Raw genomic sequence first — 12,845 nt, 5'->3', positions numbered from 1 at the left:
CAGCCCAGGCAATATACCTGCTCCGTGCTTCAGGGTGTGGGGAAGCTCTGGCTCGGTAGGACACTCAGACGGAGTTGAGGGGGGGCGGGGGGGCAGTGCCTATGCAGGAACTGTATGGGTGCAGCAACTTGGGTGTTTTCTGCCCCCTCAGGGCCAGGTTATTTTTGATGGAAAGGTAAGGAGGGCAGCGGTAAAGAGGAAGGGGAAGGGAAAAAGAGCGATGGGTTGGATGCAGGAGGGTAGGAGGAACAGGAGGGCTGTGCATGCACCAGACTGGATGGTGCTGGCTCTGAGTTGGTCTCAACCGAGGCTGGAAAGCAGATGGGGGTAGTCAGCGTGGAGCGGAGTGGGCTGGTTAGTGCTGGCTCTGTCCCCACCCCCCCAGGCTGGAGGAAAGGGGTGGCTGTGTATGCAGGGGCAGCGCTGGCTTTGTCCCTTCCCCAAGGGTGGCTGTGGAAGCAGGGGGCGGTGCTGGAGGCTGGAGCGGTGTATGCAGGGGGCGGTGCTGGGGGGGCGGAGCTGTGAATGCAGGGGGCGGTGCTGGGGGGGCGGAGCTGTGCATGCAGGGGGCGGTGCATGCAGGGGGCGGAGCTGGCTTTGCCCTCAGGGCGGGGGGGGGAGTGTGTGTCTGTGAATGCGGGGGGGCGGAGCTGTGTATGCAGGGGGCGGAGCTGGCTTTGCCCTCAGGGCGGGGGGGGAGTGTGTGTCTGTGAATGCGGGGGGGCGGAGCTGTGCATGCAGGGGGCGGAGCTGGCTTTGCCCTCAGGGCGGGGGGGGGAGTGTGTGTCTGTGAATGCGGGGGGGCGGAGCTGTGTATGCAGGGGGCGGAGCTGGCTTTGCCCTCAGGGCGGGGGGGGGAGTGTGTGTCTGTGAATGCGGGGGGGCGGAGCTGTGCATGCAGGGGGCGGAGCTGGCTTTGCCCTCAGGGCGGGGGGGGAGTGTGTGTCTGTGAATGCGGGGGGGCGGAGCTGTGCATGCAGGGGGCGGAGCTGGCTTTGCCCTCAGGGCGGGGGGGGAGTGTGTGTCTGTGAATGCGGGGGGGCGGAGCTGTGCATGCAGGGGGCGGAGCTGGCTTTGCCCTCAGGGCGGGGGGGGAGTGTGTGTCTGTGAATGCGGGGGGGCGGAGCTGTGCATGCAGGGGGCGGAGCTGTGCATGCAGGGGGCGGAGCTGGCTTTGCCCTCAGGGCGGGGGGGGGAGTGTGTGTCTGTGAATGCGGGGGGGCGGAGCTGTGCATGCAGGGGGCGGAGCTGGCTTTGCCCTCAGGGCGGGGGGGGGAGTGTGTGTCTGTGAATGCGGGGGGGCGGAGCTGTGCATGCAGGGGGCGGAGCTGGCTTTGCCCTCAGGGCTGGGGGGGGAGTGTGCGGCTGTGAATGCGGGGGGGCTGGGCTGGAGGGGGCCGGCCGGGCTCCCACGGGGCTGCGGTGATGTAATTTCCGCGAGGCGCTGCCATAGGTTTGAATGCAGCGAGGGCCCAGAAACGAAACCGATCGCGGCACAGCCCGGCTTAGAGGGAGCTGGACCGAGTCAGCCCCAGCTCAGCGGCCGCAGCCCGCGGGCCAGGACCCCCCAGCGCCGGGCGGCAGGAGCCGCCGCGCCGCCGCGCAGGGGACACAAAGTTTCCTTCCCTCCATGCGGCCGCCGGGGTAAGAAGCTGGCCGGCCCCCAGGAGGGGCGCTCCGGGCAGGGCTCGGGGACCCCGGGCAGGGCAGTTTGCAAAGTCTCAGCTTGGGGGGGGGGGGAGACGAGCCGCTCTCGCTTTCCCCCAGGCTCCCCCTGCCAGCCTGGCTGGGTCCCCGCCGCCCCCTGCGGGATTCCCACCCGGGACCGGCTGACCCGCGTGGGCGGCCCCCGAGCGGGGCGGTGCTGGGGACTGGGGCGCCCTTGTTTCCGGGGACACCTCCTTCCCCAGGCGCTGCCCGAGAGCCAGCCCGTCGGGTCCCCGCTCCGCGGCGACGTGGGATGGGGAAGTGAGAAGTGACTTCGGGCGTTATCGGCCGTATGAAAGCCCGGGCGGGGCTGCCCCAGAGCAGGGCCAGTTGGGGGAAGTTCGGGGTCTGGTTTCCCGGCGGGCTGGTGTGTGAGGGGTCAGGAGTCGGATGCAGCCCTTCCACCTCCCCGCGTAGCGTTAGGGGAGAGCCCGGAGCGAGTGAAGTTGTTTGCTTTGGTCAGCAGAGCAGCCTGTCTGCGGCCCCGTCCCAGCCAAGTGCCGGGCACGCGAGCAGCGTGTTTCGGGGAAGCCACGGGCGGCTTTGTCCCGGCTGGGCTGGGTTTGGAGCCTGCTGTCGGCAGGCGGGTGCAAACCCCTCGTCTGCACTGCTATGAGGAGGATCTCGCGCTGTGCTAGGAATTTGCACCAACAGGGCATGGGGCCATGAGACCCCGGTGTAGGCAGGCAGTTAGAGAGGTGTGGCACTTTGTGTCTCAGAATTGGTTACTCGTAGTTCTGGGGTCCTGTCAGATCCAACTGACTTATTACACTGAATATCTGGGTTTATTTTTTCAGCCACCTCTTAGAAACAAAAGAGGAGTAATATTTATTGTTTTGGTGGCTTCCCAAACCACAGGGGCGCTCTGCCAGGAAGTGAGAACCCTGGCTGCTTGTATGGGGACTTCATGGGGAGCAGGAGTCTAGGGCGGGCTGTGGAGGCCCATCCATGCACCTGTCACTGCGGTGTGTGGTAGAGGGGGGCTTTGCACCCGAAGATGGGGTGAGCTGCCATGGCTGGCACAAAGGGAAGGAGCAGTGTTCTGTGGGTATACCAGGTGTGCCAAGATGGGGAGGGCACATCTGGTATGATGACCCATGTCACTCACCCCTAATTAAGGGGGTTAATGGCTCTCTTTAGAGTAACTCATTAGGGGATCACTGGTAAATAATTAATCAAGGCAAAGCCTAACTATAAAGACACTAGGCCAAATTATTTTTCTCAGCCTCTTTGGAATTATGGTTAAAGCTCTGTGCGGATTTGTATCCGCATCTGATCTGGCCCGCGGATACTCACATCCACGGATGCGGATATCTGCGGATTTGCAGGGCTGTTGTTATAGTTGCCAGGATGTGCTGAAGAGCAGAATCGAGCCCCTTAAGTACAACGAATACGTTTCTCTACACGTGTGTAGGAGGCGGCGCCTTAAATTCAGGGATCTCTGTTTCCAAGGAAGTTATTTATTATTCATACTAACTTAGCACCTAGAGGCTTGAACCAGAATGGAGACTCGTGCTAGGTGCGGTACAGGCAGAAAGTATACAGCCCTGATCCCAAGAGTATGCTGGTTTTGGAGTTTAAAGGAATTGTTGTTCTTTGGTGGTTGTTTTTTAAAGCAGCAGATGAGGTAGAGGTGGACAAGCTGAATATTGCACATTGGACTCCATGAGGTGCACGGGAAAAGGGCTGGAGCAGCGGCAAAGGGAGCAGTTTAGTGTAGCAGGGCTTCATGCGAGGAGAAAATATAACCTATGAGAAATAAGCCCAGCTATTAATCCTAATGAGGTAGGAAGGCACTACACATATGTGCTGGACTTTGGTAAGGGCTGTAATATACCAGCCTCCTCTATCAGGATCTGTGACTTGCATCTAAACTTGAGATCAACGGTGAACCTGCTTAGAATATAGGGTCACGCTTTCTAGTGTTCTCCCACAAAAGGGCGAGTGCACTTTTACAGGCATTTGAAAACTATCCACAATGTTGCTTGCAATGCTTGGGCCCCGATGGGTTAGTGAATGTTCTTGGTGGCTGGGTTCTGATAGCACCCCTCGCTGCTTGGAACAGTCCGGATTTATAACAACCTAAACAATGGTGTGGCAAAGGTATGTCCCAGTGATGATAGCCCTGGATCTCTTTGCAGCGGGGAGAGTTCCCTTTATAGCCCAAAGGGCCAGAAATGTCCTTTCAAAACAAAAGCTGATCTCATAGGCCCAGTAGTGCCTGTGGTTTTATATGTTTCAGAGTAATAGCCGTGTTAGTCTGTATTCGCAAAAAGAAAAGGAGGACTTGTGGCACCTTAGAGACTAACCAATTTATTTGAGCATGAGCTTTCGTGAGCTACAGCTCACTTCATCGGCAGTAGCAGATCTCCAAGTGCTTTGCAAGGGAGGCCAGTACCGTTATCTCCATAGGAAAACTGAGGCTCAGGAAAGTGAAGGTCATCCAGCAGGCCACTGGCATAGCTGGGACTAGAACCCAAGTCTCTCAAGTCCCAGCCCAGTGTTTTACCCATGAGACCAGACAGACTTTGAGGTAGTAGGTGCTGAAAACTTCACTCTCAGTGAGCTCCATGCGGTGGGAAGTTCAGCACCCCTAGAAGAAATCTGGTCATTGTTATTTAAGGGCCTGTCTTTAGGTATTCCATTTTAAAGGCCCCAAAGGAAATAGAGATGAAATCTTGGTAGCAGAGTGAACCTGAACCATGCATCCAGCCAGACATGCTGGAGAACATAGGGTCTGATTCAGCAAAGCACTCGAACATATCCTTAATTCACACTGACTTCAGTGGAACTTACACATGCTTCGGGTTTGCACGTGGACCTAAGTGCTTCACTGAACTGTGGTCACTGTGAGCACACAGTACCTGAGGTCCAGGGACCTGTATGTTCTCCCTGTAACTTTCTACTGGTTTTTGTTGTCGAAGAGACCAAGCTTTAGTTTTAAAATCAAAGAACGTGTCCAGCCCTTCTGACTAGGGCAGAGCTGTCAGGATGGAAGCTGACCTGGTGTGTCCCTGATGCTTCAGTCAAACAATAGCAAATTCAGAGGTGTAAACTATTATCCAAGCAGCCAGTTCAGCTCAACTCCAACCACCCTGATAGCCCCTTTTGGAAATGCTAAGTGTTGTGAAGTGGGGCAGTTAAACTCAATTGATACTGAAGCATTCTCAGAGGCACTATCTTTATGCCCAAATGCTCCCCTCCCATGCACTGTGTAGGAGTCCTTTGTTCTCCCAAGAAGGACTTCCACAGGTTCTCTCTGGAATGTTTTCTATTAGAAGCCTTCCCCCTGCAGCCAGGATCCTGTAAGTCTGCAGCAAGGGCAACAGAGATTGGAGCCAGCTTTAGAGATTCTGTGGCTTTTGGCAGTGTGTCGTCTGCATTAACAAGGAGCCCACTACTCGCTGCAGAATTCCAGAGGCATGGATTGCATGCTGCCCTTTCTGGCCTTGCGGAGGGTACAGAATTGCCATGGCTTGAAATGCTCTGAAGACTCGGGCTATGTCTACACTGGAAATGGTACAGTAGTGCAGCTGTATCACTATAGCACTGTAGTGTAGACACATGCTACGGTGACAGAAGGGGTTCTTCTAACCACCGCTCTGAGCGGTGGTAGCTAGGTTGACGGAAGAATTTGTCTGTCGACCCAGAAGTGTCTGTGCAGTGGTTTAATTACAGCACACAAGGCTTGCAGTTTTTCGCAGCCCTGAGCGATGTAGTTAGGCTGACCTAACTCTCTAGTGTGGCCCAGCCCTGGTGCCTTGAGCTGCCCTCTGGCAGCAGGGGTGTGTGGATGGGGCATTACAATCTTCAAAAAAAAACCCAGTGACTGAACCCATTTTTCACTGTAGGTTATAAAACAACAGCACTTAGCTTTTACCTGGTGCGTCTCATCCCTGGGTATGGAAACGCTGTACAAAGGTGTTATCTCTGACAGAGGGGACAAAGGCACCGAGACGGGACATGACTTACCCAAGGTCACTGAGTCAGTGGCAGAGCTGGGGATAGAACCCAGGTCTCCTGACTCCCAGGCCAGCTTCCTCTCCAGTTTTCCTTTCTCAGGATAAATTGTCAAAGGTGGGCAAGCACAGGGATTTTGACTGGTATGCCCAGAAACCCCCAGCCCTTTGTGGCTGGGTAGCGAGGCTGCTGGGGCTAGATCTGGTGAGGCGCTGATCATCTCCTGCATGGTAGTGAGCGCTCTCCTCTTCTGTCAGAGGCTATGTCTATGTAAGCAGAGTCAGGTTGAGCTCTACCCTGACATCTGGTGGTGAGTTGTGGAAAAGGTCTTCAAGGGCTGATCTCGTTTTCATGAGCACACCCACCCCGCTTAGCATGATGGGACTGCTTGCCAAAATGGTCACTTTGCCTGCTGTGGGATCCCCGGTCTCTTTGTTATTGGGGCAGGAGTAATAAAGTGTTGTTATCCCGGTTATGTAAATCAAGGACAGTAGAACTGTACCTGGCATTTTATGATTGAAGGACTTGCCCTCAACTAAGTAGCACTCGCTAGGCAAGGGATGTGGGTTTTAGAATCCAGTGAGATGAGAGAGGCTGGGAATAGGTATGTGTACCTGGGGGTGTGGGTGCCTTTCGAGGGCTTGAAACACCAATTTCACTCCATTCTCTCTACACTGTGTAATAACAGAGCTGAGTTTGGTTCTGTTAGGAGTCTGATTGCAGGCTGCTAAGCTGATTTCACTTGGGGCCAATGTTGCACCAGTACTGAGGCTCCCCTACTATGAGTTGAAATCGCTAAAAAGCTAAAATTACAAAGAGCTGAAATCACTGAGTGCTGTTAGCGAGTTTTGGGAAGCCCAGACATCGGAGCCAGCCAGCACAACACCACTACAAACGGCCAGTGTACTGATGGTGAGCACCAGAGAGGAACTTGCCCAACAAATGCAGGTCCTGACAGAACGGATAGCTGAGCTGCAAAGTACCGTTGACCGAGCTAAGACTTCCAAGAATAAGGAGCCTCAAACTGGGACAATGGAGAGGTCAACATTTAGAGCCACCGGCCCACCCAGACGAAGGGGGAAAGGAGAATTCTTCTGCTACTGATGTGGTCAGGATGGGCACGGAGCTGCCAAGTGCCGTAATGAAGAAAATCCCTCCTTAGTGTATGGAAAGCTGAGGATCAGTTGGGAGAGATCCTGTAACCGCCAGAGGGTCTGGGGATGGGGACCACCCAGGCCTGCAGGATTTGAAGAGTCCCTCAGAAAAGACTGTCCAGCTGGGATCCCTGCAGGACTGATAGGGCCTCGAGCAGAGGTCACGGTGAGGATCGAAGGGGTGGAGTGTAAAGCAGTGCTTGACACTGGATCTCAAGTGACTATTATATTTCAGTCATTCTACCAACAGATGCTTAGGCACCTGCCTATACAGTCACTGACCGGCCTTGGTCTGTGTGGCCTCAGCATGGATGAATACCCCTACCAAGGGTATGTCATAGTGCACCTGGAATTCCCAGAGGAGGTTGCTGGAGTAAGAGAAGAGGTAGACACAGCTGCCTTAAGATGCCCTGACCCTAAAGGGACCTCTGATGTGTCTGTGTTGATAGGGACCAACTCCAGCCTCTTCAAGGTACTCACGGATTACTGCAGATGAAGGGCTGGGGACCAGTACCTGAATACCCTGACGATCCATCCGCTTTGTGCTGAAGCCTATAAGAAAATCGAGAGCGCTAAAAAGGAGACATCTGAGCTACCGATTGGGGCACTGAAGTATGCGGGCACGACCCCCTTAGTAGTGCCTGCAAGGACGGAGCAAGAGGTGCTTCTCATGAGTACCTGGCTGAAAGGCAGTAAAGGGGCATTAGCAATGATAGAGCAGCCTGTGGAAGGAGAGCTCCCGGAAGGAGTGCTGGTCCCTAGTGGAGTCATAACCCTACCTGCTGAAGCCCAGGAAAGAGTGACTGTACTAATTTGCTAAAGAAACGTGTCGCAATGTTGTTGTGAAGCAAGGACAAAAGATAGCAGACCTCTTTGAGCCTGAATCAATTGTAAAACCCCAGTGTGAAACTCAAGTTCCGACAATAGACCCAGCAAAGTTTGACTTTGGAGATTCACCAGTGCCCAAGGAGTGGAAAGATCGCCTGAGGAAGAAACTTTGGGAAAGATCCAAGGTGTTCTCACTGCATGAGTGGGATGTGCAAAAGCAGGAGAGCACAACATCAGACTGCATGATTCTCGACCTTTTAGGGAGAGATCTAGGAGGATTGCTCTCTCTGAGATGGAAGATGTGCGACATCATCTTCAGGAGCTGGCTGTGACTGGCATCATTACAGAGTCCCGCAGCCCCTACGCCTCACCCACTGTGGTGGTCCGTAAAAAGAATGGGAAAATCCGGATGTGTATTGTCTATCGCACTCTAAACAGGAGTGCTGTGGTTGACCAGTACACTATGCCTCGAGTCCAAGATGCCTTAGACTGTTTACTGGGAAGCCAGTGGTTCTCTGTGTTGGATCTTCGGAGCGGCTACTACCAGATCCCTCTGGGAGAAGAAGATAAGGAGAAGACAGCCTTCATCTGCCCATTAGGGTTTTATCAGTTTGAACGCATGCCCCAAGGGATTTCTGGAGCACCTGCCACATTTCAACAGCTTATGGAGAAAGTTGTGGGAGACATGAATTTACTGCATGTGTTAGTTTATTTGGGTGACCTGATTGTGTTTGGTAGAATGTTGGAGGAGCATGAAGAAAGACTTTTTAAAGTGCTTGATAGGTTGGAGGATTATGGTTTGAAGCTTTCAATTGACAAATGCCAGTTCTGCAGAACTGGCATTTAAGTATGTGGGTCACATCATGTCCCATGAGGGTGTGAGTACTGATCCCGATAAAATAGAAGCACTTACTCCATGGCCATGTTCAAGTAACTACAGAGAACTCAAGACCTTTCTTGGATTTAGTGGCTACTACCGCATATTTGTGAAAAATTATGCTACGATTGTAAAACCTCAGAATGATCTTACCAGGGGACACCAATCCCGCAAAAACAAATTAAGACCAAGAATAAGGGGAAGTCCCCACAGCCTCCTGTACAGAGACACTATGGTCCCTTTGAACCATTTGGGCCACAGGGGGATGAGAGATGTGAAAAGGCATTTCAAGAAATCATTACTTGCCTAACTCGTGCTCCAGTCCTAGTCTTTGCTGACCCAGGCAAACCGTTTATCCTGCATACTGATGCCAGTTTGGAGGGTCAGGGAGCAGTCCTGTACCAGGAAGTGGAAGGCAAATGTAAACCTGTAGCCTTTGCCAGCCGAGGACTGTCTGACAGTGAAACTCGCTATCCCACCCACAAGCTGGAGTTCTTGGCCTTGAAATGGGCCACCACCGAGAAATTTTGAGACTACTTGTATGGTGCCCAGTTCCATGTGTGGACAGACACCAATCCACTGACTTATGTGTTAACGAGTGCTAAGCTGGATGCTACAGGGCAGAGATGGGTGGCTGCTTTGGCTAGCTAAGAGTTCAGCATTCAATACTGATCAGGGAGAAGCAATGTAGATGCAGATACGTTGTCCACACCTCTGAAAGTTGCTGTGATACCCACTGATGGAGTGAGAGCTATTTGCAATGTGAATTGTCGAGAGCTAGAGGCCCATGAGAGCCCTCAGGGATGTTGCAGAAGCTCTGGGCTTGCCCCCTGAAAGCGCGCCTTCTGCCTCGGTGAACTATATTGCATTGGACCAATCTCCTTTGCCCATGCTCAATGCTGCTGACTGGCAAGAAGCCCAGCTGCAAGATATTGACATTTGTGATGCACTACTTGCCAAAAGGGAGGGGTGAAGTCCAGCTGCGGTTGTCCCACCTAACCCGGAGGGTAAACTACTATTGAGAGAATGGACCAAACTAAAACTGATTCAGGGAGTGCTACACCGAATGGCCATGGACCCTTTACAAAAGCAACGAGCACAACTAGTGCTGCCAAAAGAGTACAGAGCCCTGGCCATGAGGGCCCTGCATGATGACTTTGGGCATTTGGGGATGGAGAGGACCCTGGAACTGATTCGTAGTAGGTTCCATTGGCCCTGGATGGCTGAAGATGTTTGCAGGAAATGTGAGACATGTGCTCGATATGTTCAAAGGAAAACTCTGCTCACAAGGGCTGCATATCTGAAGAACAGCACCAGCAACAAACCTTTGGAGCTGGTGTGCATTGATTTCTTGTCTCTAGGAGTAGACGAGGAATGTTGGGGACATTCTAGTAGTGACTGACCATTTTACACGGTATGCACAGGCATATCCCACACGTGATGAGAGGGCCACCACCGTCGCTCGAGTATTGTGGGACAAATATTTCTCAGTGAATGGATTCCCAGCCCGGATACACTCGGATCAGGGGTGGGACTTTGAGAGTCACCTTCTGAAGGAGGCGCTGAGGATAGCGGGAATTAAAAAGTCTAGGACAACGCCTTATCACCTGCAAGGTGATCCTTAGCCAGAGAGGTTCAACCCTGTTAGATATGTTGGGGACTTTGCGACCAGAGCAGAAGGCAACCTGGAGCCAGCATGTCGTATTCCTGGTGCATGCCTACAACACCACAAAGAACGATGCTATGGGAGTCACCCCATATCTCTTGATGTTTGGGCGAGAACCAAGATTGCCCATAGACTTGTGCTTTGGTATATCAGAGGATGGAGATAGCTATGAAACTCATCAGCAATATGTATCCTGACTAAGAGAAAAGCTGCGGGATGCTTATCACTTAGCTACATCTGCGGCTCGGAAGAGCTCAGACCGCAACAAACATCGATATGATGCTAGAGTGCATTCGCAGGAGCTCCAGCCGGGGGACAGAGTCCTGCTGCGAAATTTGAGTATTGCTGGCAAACACAAGATAGCTGATAGGTGGAAGGCACTTCCTTACCTGGTGATGGAAAAGCTGGGAGATTGGTCTTCAAGATCAAACCTGTAGTGGGTCCAGGGCAAATAAAGACAGTACATAGAAACCTTTTGCTCCCTGTGGGGGAGTTGGTAGGCACCCCTTATGAGATGGGCCACGACAGGGCAACCAGACAGAACAAAAGTGCTAAACCAAAGCCGCCATCCAACACGGACAGCGGGCCCCCTGCAGCTAACCTACCCCTATTCAGCACATCTGAGAGTGAGTCTGAGGAGGAAGACATGACCATAGTGTACTCTGGAATGGAGATCAGATTTCGGTCTTGATTAGCTGAGCCAAGAGAGCGCTCCCCCTCATCAGCCCTAAATCCCATGGCGGAAGTATTTAGGCCTGTTACTGGCACCCCTGTGCCGCCGATGGGACGCCCCCTGTGATGACACACACACAGGATATTGGACAGTGGAGACATACAGGTGGAAGGTGCCCTGGGCACCTTGGACTTTCCACTGGTAGAACCAGAGATGCAGGGGCCTACGCCAGTAGCCGAGGGACCCTCAAAGGAAACCTCTCCATCTGTCGCTCCCACCCCCCCCTCCACAGCAGAGATTCTCAATAGATGGGACAGGGTAATAAGATCAGTAAAACAGTTAACTTATGATGCACCAGGGGTGACTAGTGAGGAGCCAATACGTTTAGCACACAGGCTTGTGGAAGCCACAGTGGGCTTCCTGAGGCCCTTTGGAAGGAACCAATGAGTTAGTCTACTAGAGGCGCCCAGGGGGGTGGTATGTGATTGTCCCAGGTCACTGGGTGGGGGCTCGAGCTGGTTTTGCATTGTGTTATTGAAACAGAACCCCTAGATACTGAACCCGGCCCTTGTTGCTGCCAACTCTGATGGGCAGAAGGGTTACATCTACACTGCAAAGGCTATGCCAGCATAGCCGCTTGGTGCAGACTCAGCCTACCTAGCCATGGTCCTAGTCTGTCTATGCTGCAAATGGAAGCTCTGTTGAAGAGGAGTTTCCTGACTGTTGTAACTGTGGTGTACATGGGCCCTTGGTGACTTGACAGGGCATGCAAAGGGCTTTCTGTTCAGTGCGGTAAATCAGCTGTATGCCTTGAACCTAAATATGATTGGTTAAAAGAATATAGTCTCCATGCACCATACAGTAAAAGGGTCTCTGTTAAAACAATGGAGCTACATAACTGAGACCTTTTTCTCCACCAGTCATAGCTCTTTAAACGCTGGATGCCTTGAGATGAGCAGACCTGCCAGTGGGAATGTGTTGCCTTGTTTGACGTCTAGCAAACCCATGACTCCTGTCAGGAGGAACGTTACTGGCTCTGGGGTTACTAACCCGAACAAGAGAGTCCTGTCCCCTGATCCAAGGAGAGCTTTTCTTTCGTGCCAGATTACTGATACTTCCTCCCAGGGCGTGTGCCACATTGTCTGGAGTGGCTCACGAGCGTGAGTGTCGACTGCAGGGCAGACTGTCAGAAAACAGGGCAGACACCCCACTCTGGTGGTGCGTTCTATAATTAGATTTCACCAGTAACAAATGTGAACTCCTGGGTCACTGTAACTGTCTTTCCATGGAGTCCCAGACATCCCAGTAGGCTCTCCAGTCTATCTTGCTGTCCAGGCAAGCTGGACTTAGTGATAACTGGTCACTTACACCAAAAATTACAAAATATTGAGGTTGCTCCTAGCCCCAAGAGACCAGTCACTTTCCCCTGATCAATGAATACCCTAGATCAGTGCATATGGCTACCAGGGGCTTTTCTTGCAGTCACAGCCTCCTGGGTGGTAACTGGAGTGTGGGGGGAAGAGCAGCGGCCCCTCCCGCATGGCCGCCGGCAGGGCTTGGGCCCTGCCCCCCTCTGGAGCCAGCCAGTGTGCTTTCCCCACCTTCCTGGGAACGATGGGGCTCAGGCTTCTTGCTTTAGTCCTGGGGTGGCGGGCGGCAGGCTCTGGCCGCGTGCTGATAAGCTCCAAACGCAGGGCTTTGGGCTCTGGGCTTTGGCTGCGCAGTGGTGGGCTCCGTCCCTTAACTGCAGGGCTCCATCTCCTGGCTGCAAAGTTCACTATCCCACTCATAGCCTGGCCCCTGCTGCCTCCCCTGACCCCCACTGCCTCCCTACCCACCTCCCCATCCAAGGCTGAATTTGTCCCCCGACTTGCCAGGGTTGAGTAAATCTGTTGTGAAAAGTGATATTTGTATGTTTGTTAATATCACTTTTCACTGTCTCCCAGATAGCAAACACGTCTGCATCTGTGAAGAGTGATA

The 12,845-nt window shown here is 53.2% G+C and overlaps 1 protein-coding gene across 6 annotated transcripts in view; it reads left to right on the top strand.

The window, feature by feature from the left end:
- Nucleotides 1-1,407: 1,407 nt before the first annotated feature.
- The window catches only part of HELZ2 (helicase with zinc finger 2), a 52,424-nt gene continuing 40,986 nt past the window's right edge, over nt 1,408-12,845 (top strand). For 2 of the 6 annotated variants that reach the window (XM_073308873.2, XM_073308874.2), the window contains exon 1: nt 1,408-1,644. The gene's annotated coding sequence lies outside the window, so the exon portion shown is untranslated. The remainder of the gene's footprint in view (nt 1,645-12,845) is intronic. The other 4 variants (XM_073308870.2, XM_073308869.2, XM_073308871.2 and 1 more) reach the window with 3 other exon arrangements.

The sequence above is a fragment of the Lepidochelys kempii genome, chromosome 13 (genome assembly GCF_965140285.1).
Source record: "Lepidochelys kempii isolate rLepKem1 chromosome 13, rLepKem1.hap1, whole genome shotgun sequence".
In the NCBI taxonomy this organism is placed as follows: domain Eukaryota; kingdom Metazoa; phylum Chordata; order Testudines; family Cheloniidae; genus Lepidochelys; species Lepidochelys kempii.
This window is presented reverse-complemented; position numbering and strand designations above follow the sequence as displayed.